This window comes from Budorcas taxicolor, chromosome 16 (assembly GCF_023091745.1).
Source record: "Budorcas taxicolor isolate Tak-1 chromosome 16, Takin1.1, whole genome shotgun sequence".
Lineage (NCBI taxonomy): Eukaryota > Metazoa > Chordata > Mammalia > Artiodactyla > Bovidae > Budorcas > Budorcas taxicolor.
The window spans coordinates 72,045,885-72,059,085 of record NC_068925.1 but is presented as its reverse complement, the minus strand read 5'-3'; the positions used below and the strand labels follow the sequence as shown (position 1 = coordinate 72,059,085).

At 54.3% G+C, this 13,201-nt stretch overlaps 1 long non-coding RNA gene across 2 annotated transcripts; it reads left to right on the top strand.

Annotated features, from left to right (window-relative positions):
* The first annotated feature begins 6,650 nt into the window (after positions 1 to 6,650).
* LOC128061335 (uncharacterized) lies at positions 6,651 to 9,289 on the top strand. Of its 2 annotated transcripts, none has more exons than XR_008200722.1 (2): positions 6,651 to 6,906; positions 9,023 to 9,289. It is a non-coding gene; the product is annotated as an uncharacterized LOC128061335 (long non-coding RNA). The 2 variants fall into 2 exon arrangements; XR_008200723.1 differs by having other exon boundaries at positions 8,378 to 9,289.
* Positions 9,290 to 13,201: the final 3,912 nt, after the last annotated feature.

Here is a 13,201-nt window from a genome sequence, read left to right as displayed (position 1 = left end):
CTTCCCTTGTTCAGCTGGTAAAGAATCCACCTGCAATGCAGGAGACCTGGGTTCGATCCCTGGGTTGGGAAGATTCCCTGGAGAAGGGAAAGGCTCCCCAATTCAGTATTCTGGCCTGGAGAATTCCATGGACAGTATAGTCCATGGGGTTGCAAAGAATCAGACATGACTGAGTGCTTTCACTTTCTGTTGGTAGAGGAGTCTCACTGTGTTTCCTGTGTAATGATCAATTTAAATGCAGAAGACTCTCTCCCAGGACAGGAGTGGTCATTTCCCCACCATCGGCCAAGATGTCCCTCCGCAGATGGAAATATTGAGCTTCCTTTTAATACAGGATCTCAAACCAGGGGGCTCTTTGGGGCTGGGGAGGTAATGGGTCCAGGGGCAGACAGTTCAGAATCAGAAAAGTACCCCCCACCCCAGTCAAGGCCATGAGATTGGCTGACTTGGTTCTGACACTCAAGGGGCATGACCCACAATCCAGCCTGCAGGGAGGGAGCTTGCAGTTTCAGTGTGTGTACGCCTGTGTGGTGTGTACCTATATGTATGTATTTGTGTATCTGTGTGTGTTTCTGTTTCTGTATATGTACACAGCTCTGTGTGTGATGTGTATCTGTGTTTGTGGTGAGTGTATATGTGTGTGTGTATCTGTGTGTCTGTGTATGTGTACATCTGTGTGTGTGGTGTGTCTGTGTGTATGTGTACATCTGTGTGTGTGTGACGTGAGTGCCTGTCTGTGTGTACCTGTCTGTATCTGTGTGTATGTATATATCTCTGTGTATACTGTGTGCATATCTGTGTGTATCTGTGTGTTGTGTGTGCACATCTGTGTGCCTGTGTGTACCTGCCTGTATCTATGTGTATGTATAGATCTCTGTGTATAGTGTGTGCATATCAATGTGTGTAGTGTGTGTGTATATCTATGTATGTATCTCTGTGGTGTGTGTATATGTGCATATCTGTGTATATCTCTGTGTATATCTACATGTGTAGCTGTGTGCATGTATATCTATGCGTGTATATCGATGTGTGCACACACACACGTGCAGGAGAACAAGTTTCCCCTCTTGGTGCGCTGGTTTTCTCTCTGTCCCCCTTCTGAGGCGCGGGGGCTGGGACTGGCACTCAGCTTCTGGCTTTGGCGGCGGCTCGCGATTCGCCTCTCTGCGGGTAGGAGGCGCTGGAAGCGGCCTGGCGCGCTGGAGGGAGCTCGGCTCGCCTGGCTCCCCGTCCTAGCTGCGGAAGCCGGGCTCCTCCCCGCTGCCGCAGCGAGTCCAGGCTGCAGGACCAGCGTTGTCGTCCTGCCCGCCACCCCAGAGAAGGCCCACCAGCCGACCCGCCCCCACCTCAGACGTCTGGGCCCAACCCTGCTCAGGCACCCCAGCTACTGGGTTCTAACGATTCCGTACGCTGCCCTCCCGGGGCTTCCCGCGGCCGCCACCTCCCTGATACACGGTTAGGTGCTCCTCACCGGGCTCAGGTGGCCCAGGCCCTGTCCTGGCCTCTGGGGGCCTTTCGGGCCCTGGAAAGATCAAAAGCAGGTGTCCCTGCAGGTGGTTATTAATTGCTCCCTGTTGAGAAAGAGAGGCCGGCTTGTCCGGGAGAGGTCAGCTGGTCTGTTCTCAGCTCCTCCCTGCGAGGACCTCCACGTCTCAGGGAGGAAAGACAGGGAGGAGAGGGGGCCACGTGCGACCCCCGCTCCAGCCTCTCGCACACCCACCCCATCCCACCCTCCTGCCGGCTGGCCTGTTCTGCACACAGAGCGCTCTGGGGGGCAGGGCTCCTCCCGAAGGTCCCCATGTCTCTCCACCTGGGTGGAAGGACCTTTGCAGGTGACTGGCCACAGCGCGGTCACCCACCCCTGTGGCTCACCCATAGGGCTGGCCAGCCAGCAACTGTGTCCGGACCAGGTAGAGACCCATCTGTTCCTGCCTTGGAAAATTCCAGAAACTGAGCTAGCTGAGGGCGCCGCGGGGAGCACTCCTGAGATAACCTCCAAGTGTGAGTGAATGAGGTGGAAGCTGCAGTGAGGGGACAGGGGCAGGACGCTCCGATGCCTTTGGGGGAGGGACAGAGACTGGCTCCTGGGATCTCGGGACTTTCTGTTTCCTTTTCCAGGAAAGCCTTTCTTTCCCAGAAAACCTCTTTTGCTGCAGTTACCTGGCTGAGTCTTTGTTTCTTGCTCCCAGAAAAGCCCAGGAGGTGGAACCTAAGGGGAAGAGAAAAGGAACTTCCCTGGGGGTCCAGTGGCTGAGACTCCACACTCCCCATGCAGGGGGTTTGGGTTCAATCCCTGGTTGGGGAACTAATCTCACATGCTGCGACTGAAGCTCCTGCACATGGAGATGAAGGCCAAATATCCTACATTAAAAAAAAAAAAAGGCCCGGAGCAGCCAACTAAATGAACAAAAATAAGTACTAAACAAGACAAGACACCCAGCATGTACGGAGGACCTCTATGTGACAGGCACCGTGCTGGGGGCCTGGGCCCACGTGTGACAACTGAGGTCTGGTTAGTATCTTCAGCTGATGGCGGGGAGGGGAGCACAGTCTCAGAAGAAAGGGTGGCCCAGAGCCAGACGCCAGAACCTCACAGAACGGGCGGGACCAGTGGCAGGACACTGGGCCGCAGGCAGGAGCAGCCGTCTGCCCTCATATATTTTCTCCTTTGGTCTAGCTCTTCTGGTTTTGAAGCCGGGGGAAATGCAGTTTCTCAACCAAAAGTAAATGAAGAAGCACTGCTTGAAATATAACTCTGTGGACAGAAAGACCAGGTGGCTGGCATCAGGCTTCTGAGAGGGTGGGGACATTCGTGCACGCCGCTCCTGCCAGGCCCGGAACCTTTGCCGCTACAAGAAATACAGGCAGCAATATAACTGGCACCTGACCAAGCTTGTCTGAAAGTAAAAGTCGCTCAGTCATGCCCGACTCTTTGCAACCCCATGGACTGTACAGTCCATGGGATTCTCCAGGCCAGAATACTGCAGTGGGTAGCCTTTCCCCTTCTCCAGGGGATCTTCCCAACCCAGGGATCGCACCCAGGTCTCTCACGTTGCAGGCGGATTCTTTACCAACTGAGCTATCAGGGAAGCAAGCTTGTCTGGTGCCCATCTTTCCTCTGTAAAGCCCATCACAGCCCTCTTATGCTTAGGAACACCCACTGGCACGTCAGTAGCATCCTTGAGAAATCATCAACACAAAAGCACGATAACTCTGAAAACATGACACTCACAAGACACTAAAAGGAGGCTTGTTTCCAGTCTTGGGGGTGAAATGAGAAGGCAGAGCGTCTTGTGATGTCACCTGGGAATGTCCCCGTCGGGCGGTTCCAATTTTCACCACTTTGCATGTGTTCGTGAAGGACCACGAAAGAGCCCTGAGTATTGATTTGGGGGGAAACATGTTTTAGAGAGTAGGTGAATTTGCAAGTGATCAATCTCTAAGTAGTGAGGATTGATCATGTTTTCAAAGTTCTGTTGGCCTTGCGAGGTGCAGGATCTCTTGGTGACCTGCAGTGGAAGTTGGGAGTGGCGGGAGGCACAGAGCATACAGACTGAGGATGAGGGTGCAGCCCTGGGAGTCGGGAGAGCGGCGTGGGCTGGTGCCCATGGAGGGCAGGTGCCCTGGGCCTGGGCTGTGGCTTTGCCCTCCGCTTGGCACCTAAGTCACCATGAAGCCTGAACTTTTGCGCCTCCGCACGGTGGCTCAGTATTCAGAACTGGCTTCCCCACAAGAATCACTTTTGCTGGGCTGCTCCCCAGCCTGGGTCACGGAGGCCTACTTCACACCTAATTAGACAAAGTGGTGGCTTTGTGGGCCAGGCCCAGGCCCTCACCCCAGCCCCTAGACACCCCAAGAAGCCTCCCCACAGGGCTCAGGGCTTTGGGCTGTAAGAACAGGGGGGTCCTGAAATGGAGGGGGTCTTCAAGGGTGGTCTCAGGTGGAGGGCCAGGACAGTGCACTGGGCAGGCGGTGGAGACGTCTGCCTTGTGTGAGGTGGGGTAACAGCCGGGGATGGTGTTTTCAGAGGGGAAGGGGGGCAGGTATCTGGGGGTGGGCAGGGGGACAGGCCAGGGAAGGGGTGTTCGGCAGCCACCAGCTCCCCTCCACTGTCACGGGCATGCTCCCAGGTCACAGACCCGGCGGTTCTGCAGAAGGTGCCCAGTGTTCCAAGAGGGAGTTGTGTGGTCGGGCCCGTGGTGGGCCTGAGGCTGAGCTCTCAGTGCGGGTTCCATGGGGCCCCCCACCTCCCACCTGAGGCCGACACATGACAGAACACGCACGCCTGCCTCAGACACTCTAGGTGGCCGCGTCCCCCAGGTCCAGCTGAAGCGGGGGTGGATGTGAGCAGAAGGCACACAGGCATGGGGTGGGCCCAGGAGATACCGATAAACACGCCATCTTGTTCTCGGTGAGGACGAAGCTCATCTCGCGCACGTATTCTTTCCACAAGGCACATCACAGCCCTTGTGTGCTCAGGACACCCATCTGCCCTGCCCCTGCTCACCGCCTGACACGAACAGGGTGGAGGCCTGACCAGCCAGTTCAGGAAGAGTTCACGCTTGAACCTGCCCACTCCCAGGAGCTCTGAGTCCAGGCTCCAAGGAGGATGTGGGTTCCGGCCAGGCAGTGCTGGGGAGTGGCCTCAGGTGGCTCCAGGGGCCGAGGGAATGAGCAGGATGTGAGGGTTGGAGGATCTCGGAGCCAAGGTTGGGTTCTGAGATGAGGTGTGAGAGTCAGGCCTGCCCCACAGACCCCTGGGCCCCAGCTGGGCCTTGGCGGGAGGTTCAGGCTCCCGACTACCTCTCGGTGAGGGGCAGTGGGGTGCCCTTCTGGGAAGCCCTTGTCACTGGGTTACTGCAGCTCCAGGGGGTTGAGGGGATCTCGGGTGGAATTCTTACTCAGAACCTCTCAGGAAACTCCTTGATTTCACCTCTCTTGGAGTTCGTGTCACACTGCTTCTTTTCAGAGGGTTTTAATGTTTACAATCTATGACCATCCTAGACAGCATATTAAAAAGCAGACATTACTTTGCCAACAAAGTTCTGTCTAGTCAAAGCTATGGTTTTTCCAGTAGTCTTGTATGGATGTGAGAGTTGGACTATAAAGAAAGATGAGCGCTGAAGAATTGAGGCTTTTGAACTGTGGTGCTGGAGAAGACTCTTGAGAGTCCCTTGGATTGCAAGGAGATCCAGCCAGTCCATCCTAAAGGAGATCAGTCCTGGGTGTTCATTGGAAGGACTGATGCTGAAGCTGAAGTTTCAATACTGTGGCCACCTGATGTGAAGAACTGACTCGTTGGGAAAGACCCTGATGCTAGGAAAGATTAAAGGCAGGAGGAGAAGGGGACGACAGAGCATGAGATGGCTGGATGGCATCACCGACTTGATGGACATGAGTTTGAGTAAACTCTGGGAGTTGGTGATGCACAGGGAAGCCTGGTGTGCTGCAGTCCATGGGGTTGCAGAGTTGGACACGACTGAGTGACTGAACTAAACTGAATGTTTACAAGCTTGAAACCAATTCTTCAGTAAAAAAGAATTCTCACTGATGACTGTCTTATTTCTTATCCTTCCTCAGTAACAAGAATGATCCAGCTAAATGGATCCATTCCTTCTGTCTCCTCCTTCCCTCGTCTCTCCTTCCGTACCAGGGCTGAGTACAAGCCGGTTCCTCCCCCAACTGATGCCTTTGCTGTGGGTCCCCTCGGACTGGCTGCCCCGCCCCCACTGTGCCTCTCACTCACCCCAACCGAACCCCCTAGCTCAGGAGACACCTGGGAGAAGTGTCCCCCTCTCACCTCGGGCGCCAAGCACAGGCTGCCTGGCATTCTCCTTCTGGCTGAGGAGTGTGACCCTGCTGGCCTCAGGGCTCTCCCTTTCTCCCCCCAAGGCCTCCTGTAGGAGGACTTTCCATTGCCTCGCGGGGTCTCTGCCCTGCCTTCACTCCAGCAGCCCCTCGCTGACATGTGCGACTGCACGCCCAGGGGAGCCTGGGTTTGCTTTTGTGGGATTTCCCTTTTGGGCTTCTGCACCGATGTGTGTTTGTACCCTCTACATGCTCCCCAGCAGACTGGGAGCTCCCCTACCCAAGGGCAGAATCCTTTCTCTCCTTCCTTCCTCTGGACCTTAGTGCTCCAGGTAGCATTTCTAGGGGAGAAGAATCCCAAAGCTGTCCCTTCCTCCTCGTGACCCTCCCCTGCAGCCTGGCACACCCAGGGAGGTCACCCCGGATGGGTTTCTGGGACTCTGGTGGGCAGAGAGGTGGGTTTCATTGAACCAGAACAGGCAAGGCTTCCCCAAGGCAGGGAGCATGCAACCAGGAGGGCTCTGGGCTGGTGTTTAAACCTGTGCAATGTGAGCTACGTGTTCCTGGCAGATGGCCCCAGGGCCTGAGGAGCAAGAGGAGGCCTGGATGAGGTGGGGGAGGCAGGACCCAGCCCCCTGGCAGTCAGTGTAGGTCCTTCAGTTTTAATGGGCTTGCGCTTGAACAACATGCTTCTGCAGTCTCAAAACCTGGCAAACTTTCCACCTATCCTAAGCTCACAGCCCTCCTCTGTTCAAATGACCTTCGAGGTCCTCAACCAGGGCTGTAGGCTGGAGGCAGGTGACCACAGTGGCCACGTCACAGCGTGACTGCAGCCCCGAGCCTACCGTGTGTGGTCAGCTGGAGAGGGCAGTGCCCAGGGAGCTCAGAGCTGCATGCACAGTGCCCCGAGTGCCAAATCAGAAGGGTGAGGAGACATGGATCAGGCTTCCCTGGCCGTCAGACTCTGGGAGTGTTGGGGGTCCCAGGAGCACCCCATACCCCGGGAAGTGCTACTTTCTGAGGGAAAGAGCCTTTGCTGAGGAGTCCAGTGGTATGGGCTCCGGTCCAACTCAGCAGCCTGGGACCCTGGGGCCCCAGGTAAGTGACTCAGCCCCCTCACCTGTGCAGATGGAAGTGGTGCCTCTGAACGTTCTTTCTTGTGGGATTACATGTGGAGCTCAGGGTGTTTTGAACATTGTCTGGTGTTGTTCACATACAAGGTGCTTCTGTGGCTCTGGGTGCTGTCCCCAGGTTAGAATGAAGGCTAGGGGTGTCCTGGGACGTTAGGGTCACCCCCCACTCCAGGCTGGTCTTCCTGAGCTGAGTTTGACAGTAACCGGAGAGTCACCAGCTCAGTTGTGGGCAGGGGTTTATTTAGGAGGTCACAGCCAGACCCACCATGCTTGTTACAGTGTGGGTTTCAGGGCTTTTGTCAGAGAGTGGGTGTCCCTGGCCACCCTGAGGGGCTTTGGGAACAGCTGGGTTTTTCTGCTGGGCATAACACTGGGTCTTCCAGAGTCAGCCCCAGGACATGGATCCCTTTATCTCCACCCTCCAACCTGTAGCGCTAACCTACCTGCCTGTCCTAATCCAGGGTGGGTATGAGACCCAGCCTTCATCCCAGGGGACGTGGGGCAGGACGTGGGCTGCCTGGCCAGCACTGACAGCTGAGTGGGAGGCTGGAAATGGGGGGGAAGCTTGGACACAGGAGAGGTGGTGGGGTGAGAAAGACGTGGGTGTGGGTCCAGGAGCTGCATAGGGCAGTTTGAGTGGCTGCTGAAAGAATGCAAGATAACAGGTTTGCAGCCCAGAAAGGGAGCTGCGGACGTGCCAGTCCTCTTGTAGCCTGTTCCTCTGGCCATGCCAGCTCACATCCTCACCTGCCCACTCAGAGAAGGCCTGTCAATCTTACACAGAACCAGGGAGGCAGGAGAGCAGAGAGTCCCGAGCTGCACGTGTTCCCAGGGCTGCCTGGACTTCCAGGCGTCTTGGAAACATTTTTGTGTTACAGAGGTCATTGGTGCTTGCACGAAAAAACCATGCAAGAGATAAACAAATAGATGAAGAAAAAGAAGCTTTTCCTCCCTGCCTGCCAAAGGCTCCTGGCCCCCTTTGAAGCTAGGCCCAGTAAAATAATTCCTAACTTGGCAAAACCAAGTATACGCATTGACCTGTCTATATTCCTGTGGGTGTGTCCATTGACATGTCCCCAGTTCTAACTCCAAGCATGTGTCACAACAAACTTGGAACGTGGTTTTTCACACAAGTGGGCATCAATGACTGAAGCAACCCAAAGCAACGGGTCATCTCAAGCCAGTTCTCTTCAGTGTGGGCTGCATATTTGGCTTTATAAATTTGTGCTTGCTACAGTTTGCTTTCTAGAATTGCCTAGTTCTGGTGACATGGAGTCCACTTGGGAATAACTGAGCCCAAATCAATCAGTGGAGTTGGGTGGAAGACCTGAACCCAGAAGTGTTTTCTGAGGGGTGGGGGGAATTAGCAGAGTAGTTGGAGTGGAGACTCAGAAGTATGAAATGCTTTGAAAGTCAAAAGGCCAAACTCTCCCCAGGTGTCTCTGCCGCTACCAGATACCTCCTGCTTGGAGTCAACAAGAACCAGCATAGAGCCAGCTCTGGGCTTCCCGGGTGGTTCAGTGGTAAAGAAGCTGCCTGCAATGCAGGAGACGTGGGTTTGATCCCTGGGTTGGGAAGATTCCCTGGAGAAGGAAAGGGCAACACGCTGCAGTATTCTTGCCTGGATAATCCCATGGACAGAGGAGCCCAGTGGGCTATAGTCCATGCGGTTGCAAAAGAGTTGAATGTGACTTAGCAACTAAGCAACAACAACAGAGCCAGTTCTGCACAGACTGTATGACCTCGGGGAAGATGCTGGGCTGTTCCCCACTGGCTCTTCCAGCTCTGTGCCCCGGAAGCTGGCCTAAAGCTGCACTGGTGGGCTCTCTCACCCTCTGGCTTCAGCTGGACGAGAGGAGAATGTGGCCTGGATGCCCTCCCTGCTGGACTGGGGCTTGGCAGTGGCAGATGTCTCTCCCAGAGGCTCCTCGTGGGCAGCCGTCTCCTCCGGTTACAGCACACACCAGATCCCAGACACCTAGAGCAGCAACAGCCCCCTGCTTTGCAGGCTCTGGGTGCCCATCGGCCCTTGTGGGTCCCCCAACTCTGCTCATACTTTTGTACATTGTCTTTTCATCAAGCCCTTCAGCCCCTGTTCTACATGTGTCTTCTGCCTCTGAGCTGCCTGCAATATCACTGAACCCTCTGAGCTTGTTTCCCCATCCTTATGTTGGGGACCATGATGACATCTGCCTCCAGAATCTGGAAGAGACAAGGAAATGGATTCTCTCCTAGAGCAACGCAAAGGAACACTGCTTTGTAGACACCTTGATTTAGCCCAGACACTGATTTTGGAGATCTGACCTCCGGGCTGTAAGATGATAAACTTATGTTGTTTTAACCCACTACGTTTGTGGTCATTTGTTACAGCGGCCACAGGATACTGCTACATGGGTCCAGGCCCCAGATAAGCAGTGACTGTAATAAATTCTGGGCTCTTCCCCAGCTCCAGCTGAACATTCCAGGAGCAGCTGCTCAGGGGCAACCTGACCGTGACCTCCCAGCACCTCAGTGTCTTCATTTTGGCCTAGGAGGCACATGTATTTTTTTTTTTCCGCCTCGGTGAAATGCTGACAACAAATTATGTCTCAAGGGTTTCAGGCTCCAATGTTGTCAGGAGCCTGAGTAACATGGCAACTTGCCTGAGTGAGTGGGATGGTGTGAAGCAGTGGGGAGTGGTGGGGCCTGTGGCAAACTGGAGGACTCACCCCTTGCTTAAAGACATCAACTTTAGGACCTCCCCAGCTTCCCTGGTGGCTCAGATGGTAAAGTGTCTGCCTGCAATGCGGGAGACCTGGGTTCGATCCCTGGGTGGAGAAGATCCCCTGGAGAAGGAAATGGCAACCCACTCCAGTACTCTTGCCTGGAAAATTCCATGGACGGAGGCGCCTGGTAGGCTCCAGTCCATGGGGTCACGAAGAGTCAGACATGACTGAGCGACTTCACTTTCACTTTTGGACCTCCCTGATGGTCCAGCAGTTGAGAATCCACCTGCCAGTGGAGTGGAGATGGGTTCGATCCCTGGTCAGGGAAGACCCACGAGGCAGCTGGGCCTGAGCGCCACAACTACTGAGCCCACGCTCTGGAGCCTGAGAGTTTCAACGACTGAGGTCTGCTCGCTCTAGAGCCCACGCACCAAAATTACAGAAAGCCCAGGCACAACCACAAAGACCCAGCATGGCCAGATAAATAATTAATTAAAAAAAAAAGATATCCACTTTAAGTGACAGGAAGAGCAATAAATCCAGCCAAACAAAATCAACATCTTATCTGTCCATGTGGCTTATGGACTAGGGCTTTGGGATCCCATATTCACCTTCTGGTTTCATGGGGACTCCTGGGGAGGTGGTCCACAGGGCAGGGAAAGGCCCTGAATGTGAGGAGGGTGAGCCCTGGCTGCCCCTTGGAGTCACCCTTCCCCTACCCCAGACCTCTACCACATCTAGCCTCTGTTTCCTAAAAGGGGATTTTGATAGAGAGTCTGGTGAGAGCCACTGGGCCCGCTGGCTCGCTGGCATCGCCGCACCTCCATCATCCTTCCCCACCCCCACAAAACTCTCAGAGTGTCCCCTGGCGAAGTCGGTCCATTAGCCCTGGGGCACCACCTCTCTCCTTCCTCTCCAACATGGGAGGACCTTGTGTGGAATAACCAAGCTCTAACCAACCCAAACCACAGGTCGGGGAGTAGGAGACACAGAAAAGAGGGGCACTGTCCCCCCAAAATGACGAGAACAGAGATGTCCTGGTAGAGACCATGAGTTTTGGAGTCAGACAGACCTGGGTGAGTCCCCACTTCACCACATACCAGCTGTGTGGCTTCAGGAAACATATTTGACCACTCTGAGCCTCAGTCGTCACATCTTTAAAACTGGAATAACATTAATAATACCTCTTTGCATTGTTGCTGTGAGAATTAAATCAAATAATGTATGTGAGGGGTGGTCCCTGGCCTGTAGGAGGGACTCTGCTCAGACTCTGGACCCAGAAAACTTGGGCTATAGCTCCCTTTAGTGGTTGCGAGACCTTGGCAAGTTACTTCATGTCCAGTGTGGCGTTCTCATTTCCCACGTGGGTTCCCTGGTGTCCTCACAGGGCTGTCGGGAGGATGAGGTCAAGGACTTGAGACCTTCCTGGACTTCGTAAGGACTCCGTGAGTCCACGAATTATTTGCTAGGTGTGTTCTGACATTGGTGGGTGTGTGTCTCCCGTACCTGGTGGGCCCTGGCGTGTGTTTCTGGAATGTGAAGTGGAGAAGTCAGAGCCTGTTTCCTGGTTGTCAGGAGAGGCTGACCACATTCTACCTACACCTGCCTGTCTAGTTCCTTCCCCCAATCCTCACCCCACCTCCAAGTCTTCCACCCTCTTCATCTCCTGTCCCCCAGCTGCTGTCTGTGACTTTCCCCAGACACCTCTCTGGTAGCTCCCAAGCCGGGGGGTTGCAGGGCTACTGGGCTCCGTGGTGTGCCTGGGAGGGACCTGGGGCTGCCCTCTGAGTAGCCCTGTTGTCACCGGAGAAGGCAAGCATTGCACTGCCTTCGCTCCAACACGTGTGCACATGCCAGGCAGTCTCGGATGAATCATGTCCACATCGTGCTATTACTAGGCTTGTAACAGAGGCCCTGTGTGCTGGCTTGGTGTATAGTGTTTCTTTCCATTCCATGATTCAGAAAACATCAGTCACTCAGCCATGTGATTCCCTCATCTTCCGCCAAGGAGCTGAGCACAGAGGTTTGCTGGGAAACCCTCAAAGGACAGGGGAGGGCAGCTGTGGTTGCCAGAAAGGGGACTGAGCTGAGAGAACTGGAAACGGGAACTGGAGAGACCGTCATCAGGAAAAGAGCCTCAGGGGACTCAGGTGTGATGAGGCCCACGAGAGCAGCTGCTGGTAGGTGAAGGGACCTCACTCAGCTATACACTACCCCAGCCCCAGACAAATAATGATTCTTGGGCCTGATTATAAATGTACAGTTTGCTTATGCAAAAGTTCTGATCAGCACAGAAAGCTGTAAAAAAAAAAGGACATACCTCTCACATGTTGCTACCAGACACAGTTTTAATCCGATGGCACGCATCTTTGTGCTTGGAACTGCCAGGTTCTGGCCCTTCAAGCTACTGGTCAGCTGGGGTCTGATGCGGGCTCCTGCCCCAGTCCTGGGACACTGAGCTCCAAATGGCCTGGGAGATGGGCCGGGTCTGGGCTCTGGCATCTGGGTTCTAGTCCCAACTTGGTTGTGTGCCCTTAGCCAAATCACTCTGAGTCCTATTTGTGCGGTTGCAAATGGAATAATAGGGACTTCCCAGTTGGCCCACTGGTTGAGAGTCCAGGCTCCCAAGGCAGGGGGGCCTGGTTTCAGTCCCTGATCAGGGCACTGAGACCCCACACGCCACAACTAAGACCCAGGAAAGTGAAAAAGTGAAAGTCACTCAGTTGTGTCTGACTCTTTGCGATCCCATGGACTTTACTGTCCATGGAATTCTCCAGGCCAGAATACTGGAGTGGGTAGCCTTTCCCTTCTCCAGGGGATCTTTCCAACCCTGGGATTGAACCCAGGTCTCCCACATTGCAGGCAGAGTCTAGACCCAGGGCAGCCAAGTAAATAAATAAAACAAACATTTTTAAAAAATAGGATAAGAATTGGGCTGGTTTGTCCAGAGGATGAAGTGTATGAGGGGATATGAAAACTGTAAACCCGCAGAATCTCTTCAGACAGAAGGGAAGGGCCTGCATGATGCCCATTCTCTTGGGGAGGCTCCTTAATCCAGGAGCAGCCTTGAGCCAGCTCTCCAGCTCCACAGAAGAAACTGGTCTGCCCATGTTGACCAAAGGCCTTCCCCCCAACCCCGGACTGGCTCAGAGCAGGGAAGCCTCAGTTTGGGATCCCCAGTCATGACAGTACCACCTCTGGACACCGGGTGAGCACCAGAGCGGGCAGGCACCTGGTTCAGAAAGCTTCAAAGCCTTGCTGTGTCGCCAGTTTTGCACCCAGGTAACTCTCTTCCTTTATCTCCCTCACTGCTGTCACCCCAGCCGGGCCCATTCTCCGAGCCATTGCTGCTCAGAACCCTCGTTTGATTTCAGGGAACTTTGTGAATGCCCCATGTGTTGTATCAGTTTACAGTGTAGTGATTTGTAGTAAATCCTTGTGTTCTTATGGAGGGACAGTAATGACAATATAAGACCATTAGATCGCCTATTTCCAAACTACTTTTTTTTTTTTTAAAGACGTTTGTTTATTTATCTGGCTGCGCTGGGTCTTTCT